The sequence below is a fragment of the Prionailurus bengalensis genome, chromosome C1 (assembly GCF_016509475.1).
Source record: "Prionailurus bengalensis isolate Pbe53 chromosome C1, Fcat_Pben_1.1_paternal_pri, whole genome shotgun sequence".
NCBI classification, from domain to species: domain Eukaryota; kingdom Metazoa; phylum Chordata; class Mammalia; order Carnivora; family Felidae; genus Prionailurus; species Prionailurus bengalensis.
This window is the reverse complement of record NC_057345.1, coordinates 102152709-102165309: the sequence shown is the minus strand read 5'-3', so window position 1 is coordinate 102165309 and position 12601 is coordinate 102152709.

Sequence of the window (12601 nt, the reverse complement as noted above, 5' to 3'; positions counted from 1 at the left end):
GGCAATGCTGAGAATGCTATAGGTAAGTCATATTCCCCGCCCTAAGAAAACTTAAAGTATAGAAGGAATCCGTTCTTACTGTGTTTCATCCAGAAAGATCTCAAGCATGACACTGTGGTGTTAGGTGCCTTAGAATTAGCTTTTTTTATTATTGTAATGTAAGTGCCCAGGTGGTAAGCTTTTGATTAGTGAGGCATCCATTTCAAAGACATCCATCTCCAAATGTATTGCTAGCTACACAACTAAAATAAAGGCCGTTCCGCCCATGCCCACAAAGTTCCCCGTTTTAGAAAAGCCTACTTGAGTGACCCTGTTTTTCTTTTCCAGTGTTCCAGTTCCTGCTCTTATGTTTTAAATTCACCAAGAAAGAGTGAACCTGTGAAACCCTAGGCACTCCACCTGCAGCCCCAGCAAAGGCGGAGCCCCAGGTCAGGTCCATGTCTCCCATGACCTCACTGTGGGGCTCTGGCATGCCATGTACTTTCCAGAACCTGGAGGTTTATTCAGTGTGCCCTGATGGTTGTTTCTGAGGTGCACCATGCAATCATAAGAAGAACCACAAGGGCTGGTCCATCCACAAAATTGGCTCCAGTCAATCAGGGAGATATCTGTGGGGGTTCAGCAAGAGTAGTAGGGACTCAAGCGAATGCCCCAGGCATCACTATCAATAGGCTGAGGCGAACACAAAATGAACGTGGATATGTAAGCCATCTCTAGAGTGTCAGGATCATCTTCTACTCAGCTTGTGGTTTGCAGGTCTTCAGATGACAATTTCTGCCCCAAAGTAGGATCATGGAAAGCCTTGTCATGTAATGTTCTGGGCAATCCCAAAAGAGCCAGTAAAATCCTCCCATGTGACTCCCAAACTGGGTTTCTGGAAGTAAGCTTTGTCTAACCCTGTGACAGCACCAGATTTTGGCCTCAGAATGCTGCCAGTGATGCCCCTCAGAACACTCACAGAGTGAGGCCCCCAGGACAACAAGCCAACAACCATCTTGTCCCCTTGCCAGTCAGTCTTCTTTTCAGGGAACTTGATTAGCAATCCCATCATCCAGAAATGGTTCCCGGAAACACCTAGGCAACCTGCCACAGGTTCCATATCCTATTACCAGAGTCTGCTTGTCTGTGGAGGATTTAATGCTCCATCAATGGAGCCTTTTTCCTAAATGTTGGTTTTGTTTCTTTGCGATATGGGTTACATACATCTTCTCATTAAGGTCTCCAAGCCCCACCTTAAATTGGGCTCATTCTCCTGAAACATGGCCAGGGAAAGACTTCCTTAACCATTCAGAATTAGAAAGATTGAGGTCCTAGTAAAATAATCAGGGCAAAAGTCAGTAAGTCCAGAATTGGAAAGACTCATTTTTCTACTCAAAGCTTTAGGATGTGAGACTCCTTGAGACTTAAACACTCAAGGACATCCTTTATTATGTAGCTGAACAGAGCTATCCTCAAGCAAACTGAAGTTGCTGAGATCGACAAAGATGATCTTGGCAGCTCCCAATCTGTATCTAAGACTGAAGCATGCTTTTATGGTAGTAGTGTGGCTGGAAAGTTGATACAGAGGGTTAGAGGTTCATAAGTCATATCAGGCATTTTGGTTTGATAATGTCTGTGAAGATCAGCAGAGCCTTTAGGGAGGATTTAAAGAAGATACTGTCAGAGAATATTGAGCTGTACACCAAAGTAAAGGACAACCCAAAGTGGCTGCTAAATTCCTTGTCTCTTACAAGGTGAAAGTATGGGGAAAGTCAGTCATCTCTGTCAACATGGCCCATCTACAAGACCTAATAAATCAAATTACCCTTTGAGTGCTAAACGAATTAGTCTTTCTGTAGTGACAACTTCAGTTGGATGTGTGTTCTCCTATTTGAATGTCAGCGCAAGCCATACTTGACATATACCATGGGAAACTAATACTGACAACAAAACGACTTTCTGAAATAGAAGTAATTCACAGGCCTGGAAATAATATTAACCCAAACTCATTCAACCAAACCTTCAATAATGGCTCATCAGCATGAACAACTATTTTGTGCAGGACATGGTGGCAGGTGTTAGTAATGCATAGATAAATGAGAGCTAGCCCATACAATTTAGGAGCTCACAGTCCAGTATGGAGACAGGCCATAAACAGAAACAGTTGTTGTAGTGAGGAAATGCTATGATAGAAAGAAACAAGGATGCTATGGGAACACAAAAGAGAAGCAGTTGGGTCAGTCCAGAGTTGGAGGAAGACTTCTTGGAGATGATGATGGGTGGCTAAAAGTAAGAGTTCTTGTGCTTAGCATAGACATAGGATAAGTGGAGGACCAGTGATTGTCATCAGGTTAGCCTACAGTAATGTTCCAAGGAAATGCAGTGCCCAGTGCCACATGATGCAGTAGGCCTGTGGAATTCTGGGAAATTTCGTATCAAAGGAAATGGCTCTGGAATGGTAGAAAATAATAACACATGGTCTAAGATTTAGAGTCCAAGGGAATGGGCACCACTGGATATGTGGAAGTTCATTTTGATATAAAGTGCTGGGCAGCTCAAAGAGCTACAAGAGGCAGTGTCATGGAGAAAACGTAGGGCATACATCATCTTGTCATATCCTCTTAATCCATAATTATCCCAGAAAAGATTGCAGGAACCAAAGCAGAACTTCAACCCCTCTTGCATATCTGGAGAGCAATACCATGCATGACCACGTCATCTTCACACCACGAACCTGATGACGCAAATGTGTGCAGACACTTAACCCACCATAGAAAAGCCAAGCACAGAGTGAAAAGGTCACTTGTGGGAAGGTGTGAGATGTGTGAGGAAAGCCAAATCACAGAAGAGTTACCCAAGCAAGGGCCAAGTCAAGCAAGATTCAACAGGGGCCGTGTTGCCTGTTCAGGCATTTCATAAGCCTACACTCAAGAGTGCTAGCAGGACCCAGAGATCCAAAATTATGAGTTATTTAACTTGGCCTCTAGCATGACTAGCTCTTTTGTGACTTGGCTGTTCTTGGGGATGTCACACCTTGATTCTGTTGCATTTTACCAAAGAATATTTTTTTAGGTGCATTTTATACTTTCAGTGACATAGTCCTTTCTGTTTAGGGAAATAATTAAAGAAGAACCAGCAGTAGGGGATTTATTCATTCCAGGTCATTATCTTAGAAAACGCTGCTTTGTGAAGAGTTGTACCATAGAAGCATGAACTTTAATGGGACCTGCTGGTGCACACAAAACCATCCTTTTTCTCCCACTACATTAACTGGTAGATCGCATCAGAACCAGGAGACATAAAGGAGGAGATGGGGGGATGGTAGAGTAACCCTTAGACTTAACTGAAGCACATTAATTTTTGTTTTCAGCTCTCCTAAGTGGATGGGATTTATGGGATTTTTAAGCCTGAGACCTATCATCTGCTCCAAGGGAGCACAGATTTCACAGACTGTCCAAGCACAGAATGGAGTGCCGCTGTGATTAGAAGAGAGCAGGAAGCTGGCCTGAAGACAAGACCCAGAAATTTGGAACATTGAGAAATGAGCAGAGACTCTTGTAGAGCCTGGAGGCAATGACTCTCCAGGAGTCTCGTCTTCTAACTCACTTTTATAGGTCAGGAGATGACAGAATGAAATGCACTCTTATTTGATTTCCATTGACTCCCTCCTGGAAGCAGAGATTTTATTAGTATGTTTTGCTTCTAAAGAAGCTACAGTCTTTGGGCCATATCCAATGTTTCTTTTTCTTCTTCTTCTTCTTCTTCTTCTTCTTCTTTTCTTTTCTTTTCTCCCCTGCTACATGCAAGGCAGCACACAGGGAACATGACCTGGGCATATTTTTTAAAAAACCTGGATTTGAGCCTTTGGTTCTATCATTAATTAGCTGTAAAATGGAGATAATAATCTACTTCCTAGATTGTTAAAAGATAATGTAATCAAAAACCCTACTCTCAGTGAGGGCTGTAGGACAGCCACTTCTTAATAAATGCTAGCTGGGCTAGCGGTGGTCCTTCTGTCTTCCTGATAGAAAATAAGATGATATCAAAGGCTGTTTCCAGAAAGACATGATTAAAATCAGTGACTTCTTGCTCCATCAAAGCTGGTCTGGGGGACTTTGAACCAGTGAGGATCTTGCCAAGGTCAGACAGCAACTGGAGTACCTGCTTTGTCAACTGGGATACCTAAGAGTGATGAGTCACTGGGTCATTCATGAGGATGAGCGAGGCGTGAATGGGTTGAAAAGGTAGTAGATTCAAGTTCTAGTCCTGCCTCTGGTCAGCTGTATGACAGTCTTCAGGCCTTTCTGGGCCTCAGTTTCCTGTCTTAAAAATAGAGATGTTGCAAGAGGTGATTTTTAGGGTCTGCCATCTCTAATGGCCCATGAAACATAGCTGGATCTCGTCCATGATTTTTGGTCAATCTTTGCAGTGAATTCTGTTTAAAGAAATAAGTGAAAATCAAGATCAACCATAAACTGACAGATTTCACTTGTGTAGAAAGTCATACTTGACAACTCGGGTATCTCCTCTTCCCCAAGCACTTCTAAATGCTTCTCTATCAGTTTTTATTGAAATATTTTTTTCTTTTTCACAAAGAAGACATTTACTTTACTTAAAGGCATTCAGTAGCAAAGATCCCTGGGTTTAGAACCAGCACTCAGTTCCCTCCCTTGCTGGTACTGAGTTTCCCTGAATCTCAGTTTCCTTCATCTATGAAAAAGGAATAATAAACTCTTTTATGTATAAAATGGGAAGGACTCAATTACTTGGGCTTGACTAGTGTTTATAAACTATACACACATTAGATAGGCTCTCCTAGTAAATCATAATATTCAAGGATAGGAGGAGTTTTTCTTTTATGTTCTTGATGGCATATAGCACAGTATTGGAGTCACAATGGATGCTGTAGTAATTATTAATTAACTTGATAAGAATTAAATATTTTCTTTCTTTCTTAAGAATTAAATACTTCCGGGGCGCCTGGGTGGCGCAGTCGGTTAAGCGTCCGACTTCAGCCAGGTCATGATCTCGCGGTCCGGGAGTTCGAGCCCCGCGTCGGGCTCTGAGCTGATGGCTCAGAGCCTGGAGCCTGTTTCTGATTCTGTGTCTCCCTCTCTCTCTGCCCCTCCGCCGTTCATGCTCTGTCTCTCTCTGTCCCAGAAATAAATAAACGTTGAAAAAAAAAATTAAAAAAAAAAAAAAGAATTAAATACTTCCTTTACATATTCACCTTTTTAATTTACAAAAGTATTCTTGCTTGCTGTAACAAAGTAAAATGAAAAGCATATATTCAATAAAATTATTTTTCCCCTGGCATGCTGTTATTAATTGTTTGGTATGGATCTTTCTAGAGTCTTTTCCTGAGACTCTTTAGCCTACACACTCACATGTCTGCTCACACTTACACATGCATTCACATAGGTTTTTATTTCCTTCTTTTCTTCAACTGTTTTTAACCTAATAGTGATAATACCATACATATTATTCTATAAATAGCTGTTAAAAACTAATTTAATTTATCCCATAACTGGCTGTATACTATTTCATTAGATGAATGCACTATAATTTATATCCAGTTCTCTCCAGATAAATATTTAGTTCGCTTCTATTTTATTTATTTATTTATTTATTTAGCCAACACAAACAATGCCAAAATAAAAATTTTAAATATATATTTTGGCCACTTGTAGGCATTAAACCTTAGCTAATCCTAGCTCTAGCCTTTATGGGTTGAGTCTGCTGGAAAATTATGTTGGATTCCAAAGATAGACTTGGCTCTTAGCAACTTATCAAGGCTTCTTCAACTCTCTCATAATCCTCAAATGAGTAAGGCTTACTCAACAGCTGCTACCAGCCCTGGTTTCCCCAAATGGATCATCTTGTGGGCTTCAGCAGGCCTGACCGTGAACACATTGAGTTCTGGCTCCAATGACCGCCCCCCTCTCTTCCACAGATGCTCAGGCCCAGGGCAGGGTTCTGTCTCTAACCATACATAGACAATTTTAGCAACAGCTTGTCTGGCATCTGTTTCACCAGGTTCTTAATCTCAGCACCATTAGTAACTGACACCATAAATAAGATCACCGGTGAGTGCCTGGAATCTTGGGATGGGCCAGGAATTTGACCTGGAGATTCTGGGGGATCCGACAAGAGCAGTCTTGTGGTAAATTAATATCTGTGGCAAAAAAAGGGTGACTCTAGCACATAGCTGAGTGGACACGCAGGTTTCCCATCCTGGAGGTACTCCATAAATAAGATAAAGTTTCCTGACCTATCTCTGGGATTATTTGTAGTCATGGTTACAGCATGTAGTAACTACAAGTCCTTTCTGTGACTAGAGGTGTGGGGCTTCAGACTTCAGGTTTTAGGCCAGAGACTGCCAACTGCTCGTATGTTGTTCTCAAACATGTAAAATGCTAACTTTTTAGAAAATAATTTGCCAATATTTAAAAATTGGGAGATTTTACATGAAAGTCTAGATATTTGGTATCTCTTGGGAAAAACCAAAGAAAGATTTGGGACACTGAGGCCTCAGTTTCATGTGGGTGCCAAGTAGGGCCATCCTCTCAGAAGGGTCATGAGCAGGGTCTTTAACTGGTCTGCTCCACTGGTATTTGAGTCTGTAACTTCTGGCCTCTGGCTTCGATGTGATGACATTTATAGCTCAGAAATTCTGTTGCTACCCATTGCTAAGCAGAAGAGCTAACCACTCGCACAGTATGAATGCAGTGGCATTCATTTGACTTCAAAGCTCCCAACTCTTCAATATTTCTTTTTTCATTTACCTAGAGGCCCAAAATGCCAACATTAAGATTCACCTGATGATAATTAATAGCCAACATTTATCCTTAAAAAACCATTATCCCCATCCTAGAAATAAATGGAGGCCCAGAGAGGTTAAGTAAATGCCAAGGTCACATAAGTAGTAGGTAGTAAAGTTGGTATTTGCATCATTCTCCAGATGTTGTGGTGGGAATCATTATACCTCACTTCATCAGTCCCTTCCAAAGACGAAAATGCCTCCCAGTAAAGGGAGGTTTGGAGTGCTCATCAGCTGATACCAAAGGACTGTTGGTTGAAGGCCATGTTTTTAGATTATAAGTCCATGAGGGCACAGAATGGGCCTGAAAGAAGGTGGATGAGGCATTGCAAAGAAAGGAAGAGGAAAGTTCCATTTGTAGATTTGCCTTGCACAGAAAGAAGAGCATGGAAAGGTCCCCAATGTTAGGAGGATAGAGTCAAAGAACAGTGTTGATATAAGAAATATGGACTTCTGATAAAGAGTAGACTGCATACCCTTAGGATCCAGAGGAACCAAGGCTCACCAGCATGATCAAGGGAATTTTTGATGAAATATGGGGGGTGAGGTTGGGGTCAACATAAAAGTGGAAGTTGAAATGGCGAAAAAATGATAAAGCTCCTTCTGCTAGAACACGCTTAACTATCTGATGAATGCTTAAAAGTAAGGACAGACATGAGAGGGAAGAAAGCATCTCTGTTTCTGACAAGTTCCCATTCTTTTCACCAAGGAGAGGTGTTAATACTGTGAAGTGCAGAACAGATAGAATCAAAAGGGAACTGAAGGCCAAGGTAGGTGGGAAGACAGAATGAGAGTCCCAGTGAGAAGGTAGGTATGGCTCAGTGGGAAGAACCTGGGTTTTGGAATTGAACAGACTTGGGTTTGGCTCCTGACTCCGCCTGACTCTGGTTGTGTAACCTTGGTCAACTTTCTTCTCTGAACTTCTGTTTTCATGGTTGGGATTAAATGAGGTATGTGTGTTAAATGCCTGGCACATGGCAGACCCTCATCACATAGCTGAGTGGATACGCAGGTTTTCCAGACTGGAGGTGCTCCATAAGTAAGATAAAGTTTCCTGACCTATCTCTGGGACTATTTGTAGTCATGGTTACAGTATTTGGTAGCTGTAAGAGCTTTCTGTGACCAGGGAGTCTGGGGGGTTGGGGGGGGGGTACTTCAGACTTCAGTAAGTTCAATTCTTTAGATACAAGTGAATTGTACCCTGGGTACTGGAAGAATTTACAGATGAGATTAAGCAACTGTCATTGGTAATGGTTAAGAAATCATGGTTACCGAGAGGATTCCTAGAAAAACTGGAGAAGGGCAAATGTCATTATTTTGAAAGGGGAGTTGGAAGGAAGAGGGTTTCAAAGGCACACACTTGGTGTCCAACCCAGGCAAAATTTTGGCATATGTTAACTAGCAGAAAGTTTTAGAGAAAGACAGCAAATGGTTTAGAAAAGACAACAGATAGTTTAGAAAGGACAGCAATGATTAGTAGGAGTCAGCTAGAATTGCTAAAGAAAAAAATGATTGCAAGTAAATACCATTCTAACTTTTTGTCAAAATTACTAATTGAGTAGGAGAATGCTATGGATTAATCACACTATTGATGTAACATTTGACAAAGCTTGCAAGATATTTTGTGAACGAGATGGTGAGACTGGATTGAATGACAATATAGTCCAAGTGTGTGGACTACTCTCAATTCTTGAGGGAGCCCCCAGGGCCGCACCACAGGGGTCTCTATTTGGCCTTCTCCTCGTGACATCTTCATCAGCAATTTGTATGAAAATAGAGTACATGTCAGGAAGATGTGTAGTTCATATGAAAACTCAGAGAGGAAAATAGTATAGTGAACAAGAGGATCAAGATTGAAAAATAATTGCCAATCTTCAAAATGGGCTAATAATGAAAATTTGGTATTACAATAAAAAACTTAATAAAAATGTATACACATATATATTGCCAATCTTGAAAATGGGCCAATAATGAAAATCAGCCAACTCATCAGAGGTGCTTGTTTATTTGTACTTCTAAATTCCAAAGTTTTCAGTTCTTCAAAGTACAGGAAGGGGGAGGACTATGTCACAAGAAGCACACACACACACACACACACACAAACAATAATAATAATAATAATAATAAATCAGTTTCTCTTTCTTTTCAGAGTTGGCGATTGGAATTTCAACATAAGTCCAAGTCTGTTGTGACTCCTCAAGTCGTAGATTCAATTTCAGGCTGCAGTGACTAGATCAAGTGAGATAAGACCTTGGACTCCAGTCAGACTATGTCTGCGGTAGGAGTAATTGCAGAGGTAGTAGTGATGGAGGGGTTTGCCTGTGGTAATGGTAGCTAATATTTATCAAGCACTTTCTCTATACCTGGTACTGTGGTTTTACATGAATACATTAGCCTAATATACATAGCAGTATTAGGCGAATGGCTGAAATAACTCTAAAATCATAGTGACTTAATATAATACAGTGTTATTCTTGCCTATGTGTCACAGGGACAGGGGAGAGTCTGGGGTGAGGGGATGCAGTCATGCAGAGACTCAGGTTCTTTCTATCTTATGGCCCCATCTTCTTCTAAGCCCTTGAAATAATCCTCATTCAGTAGGCAGGTGGAAAAAGAGAAGGAAGGTCCCACGCAAGAAATTTGTGTGTGTGTCGGGGGAAGAGAATATCTAAAAGTGGTAGATATCACTTCTGTCCACTTTCCATTGCCCGGGACTCAGTCACACGGCCTTGCCTAACTTCAAGGAAGACTGGAACGTGTACTCCCACTGTGTGCCCAAGAGGATGAACAACACACACACTGGTAAGCACTAAAAGTCTGGATTATTTCTTTAAATATTCAACACACACCTAGGAGGTAGATAACTACTGTTAATCTCATTTTAAAGAAGAAACAGATTCAGTGGTGGCACCATTCAGATCTATGTATTAATCTTAAAGAAGAATAATGACAAGTTATATATTTCGAAGAAACAGGACCAACCTCTTTATAGATGTCCTGTGAGCTTGACAGAATTGTTTATGTATAACTTGGAAAGGAGAAGCCAAATGGATGGGAGGATAAATACCTTCAAATAGTTAAAGAGTTGATTTGAACTTGAGGTAGAAGAAATGATTTTTTAGAAGTTGGACTCATTCTGTAAAGCCACAATTCCTGGCATTGCTAAGAGCTGTCTGTCCCCAGAGAGTTCCTGTGGAGGCAGAAGGGGTAACTTTGAAAAATATTGTTGCAGTGACTCCAGATTGGGTAGAAGGTTTGGTTCTATGATTCCGTGGGGAGAAAAAAAAGACACTATGCCCATTTAAAATTTTTGCCATGGGCCTCCAATTTCTCAGTTGGCATCATGGACGGAAACAGGCTCCTACAAATTTGCCATGCAAACACAGTAAAATGTCTTTAATTCTGGTTAACTGAGCAGGGTGTGTATGTGTGAAGTTGTGGGGGGTGGTGACGAAGAGGAAGGAGGATAGAAGAAGGCTGGTCTGAATGAGGTACTAAGAATGAATAAAATAATATTTAAAAAAAATGGTTTCATTCTATGATTTTCAACCTGATTAAATCTTACCTCATTTTAGGTATGCTTTTGGTGAATAAGCCTAACTTATTGCGTATGTTTCTTCTCTGACAAATAAATCAAGCTTCTAAATGAGTAAATGGCTTTTAGTTTTCACTCAAGTGGGTTAATGACAAATTCCCTCTTATTCTTGTTTCCTACTCGCCCCCCACTCCCCCAAACTAACTGCTTTAGACTATGTTTCTTAACATGTACTAGAAATGCCAACTATGTTTCAGGCCCTGTTCTAAACATCAAAAGCTCTGAATTAGTTACATTTGAGTGAATGAGAAACATATATTACAATTAATTTTTTTCCTTAAGGTAACGCTTTGAAGAATTTCCGCTAAAACCTCATTTAGGTGAGAAGAACAAAGTAAAACAGAATTTACTTTGAAAACATTACTTTAGATTATTTAGATTCATGCCTAGTTAGGGCCAGAGCCTTGTCCTCTCCTTCCTCTCTCTTCTGCTCTGCCCACCACTGCTTGTTTGACTTTGTTTTTTGGTGTGTGATTTCTCCCTTCTCCCTCCCATGAATGGGCTCTAGAGCCTAAGAGAGGTTGAGAGGAAGTGTATGGAGCTGGGGGAGGACATCACACTGCTAGAATAATGATCTGTTGAAATGACTAACATTTTCTATGAATCATTTGAAGGACTTTACTGGTGTTTGTCGGTGATCCAGTCTTACTGGAAGAGGGCAGAAGGCATGGGCGGAAGTTCCAGCTGGTCTTTCATAAACTATGAAAATCTGGGAACATGGCTTACTGCTCGTGAATCTCAGTGTTTAAGAATCTCACATTTTAAGAATGGGAATAATAAGATCACCCTACTTATCTTCACCCACTTGTCAGAGTAATGGGTCAACATTGTAACACATGTGAATATTCTTTGTAAGTAAGAAGCTGCTTTCCTTCTCCCTCACCCTTGTGTCCTTCTTTATTTTCCCTTCGTTTATTTAAAAATCATTTCGTGGACGCTTACAGCCAAATATTTCACTTTTGAGCATTTTTTTCCCCCTGAATGTCTCTTAATGTATGGAAGGAGTTGTCTCCATGGCTGAAGGAGTCTCCTCTTCTGGGCTCAGGAGATAAGTTGAGCGTCAATGGAGGCATTCTGTGGAAATATTTTGCTTCCTCAGAGATTGGACAAAGGCATCTTCAAGCAGATAGATCCTCTGGCTCCAGGACCAGGCAGAGTCGCAAATTCAGAAAGGTCTTCTGATCTGCCAGAAAGCAGGGGCTCAAGAATCACTTCTTTCACGTTCCAGGAAGATACTAGACTAATTGAATTCCTTACGGGTAAAAGTCAAGGGGGATCTGGCTTTGGCACCAACTCAACATCAAGTCTGATGTGGAAACTATGAAAATGTACAACCCTCCAAATACAGGGAGACTAACTGACCAAGGGCCTAAATGTTGCACCCTGAAACCCACCATGCCATTCACATGGAGACCACACTTCCCACAAGCTGCTGCTAGGATATTAAGGCAAGCCCATTTCTGTGAGGCATGGGACTCTGATGACAAATGACTCTTGCTGGCTCAAGGATTCCCCAGTGGTCTTAAATGATCTTCCTTAGATGGTACAGGACTCTAGGACACTCCCATTCAACTTTTTCTCACTTTTCCTTTCCCTCAGGATTAGATTCACGTCTTGCTCTGAGGGTTTCCTGGTCTGACAGTTCTTCCGTCTTTTTTTCTGGCCCCCTTTCCATTTCGCTCACACAGGCGTTCCCCCTAATAAAATCTTTGGACACATAGTCCCAGCTTGACTTCTGCTTTTCAGAGGACCCAGAATAACACACTTGGCAGATCATGTAAACCTCTCAGTTTCAGTTTTTATACCCTGCAAATTGAGTGAGTCGGGGGACAGAGAGAAGATCTAGAAGAGAAGAAGGGAAACGACTCAGTGACTACATTGTGCCAGACAACATCATGCATTTTTTAAAACATAATTACCACATCAACTTCAATGCGGCTGGTAGCACTGTTTTACAGAAGCTGAGGATCACAGGAATTAACTCATTAGCCTAAGATTACTGCAGAGTCTAGACGTGACCCCAGATCTCTTCTAACTTCAACATTATGTTTCCTCCACACTTCCTCTTCTTTTCTGACTTAGTTGTGAGGCTCACATGAGATAATGGAGGTGAAAGCACTCTGAAACTGTAAAGTTGTGTTACTCCAAAACCAGAGATTAGTCTTTCTTTGGCTGCAGTCAGGATCACTACATGATATACAGGCAAG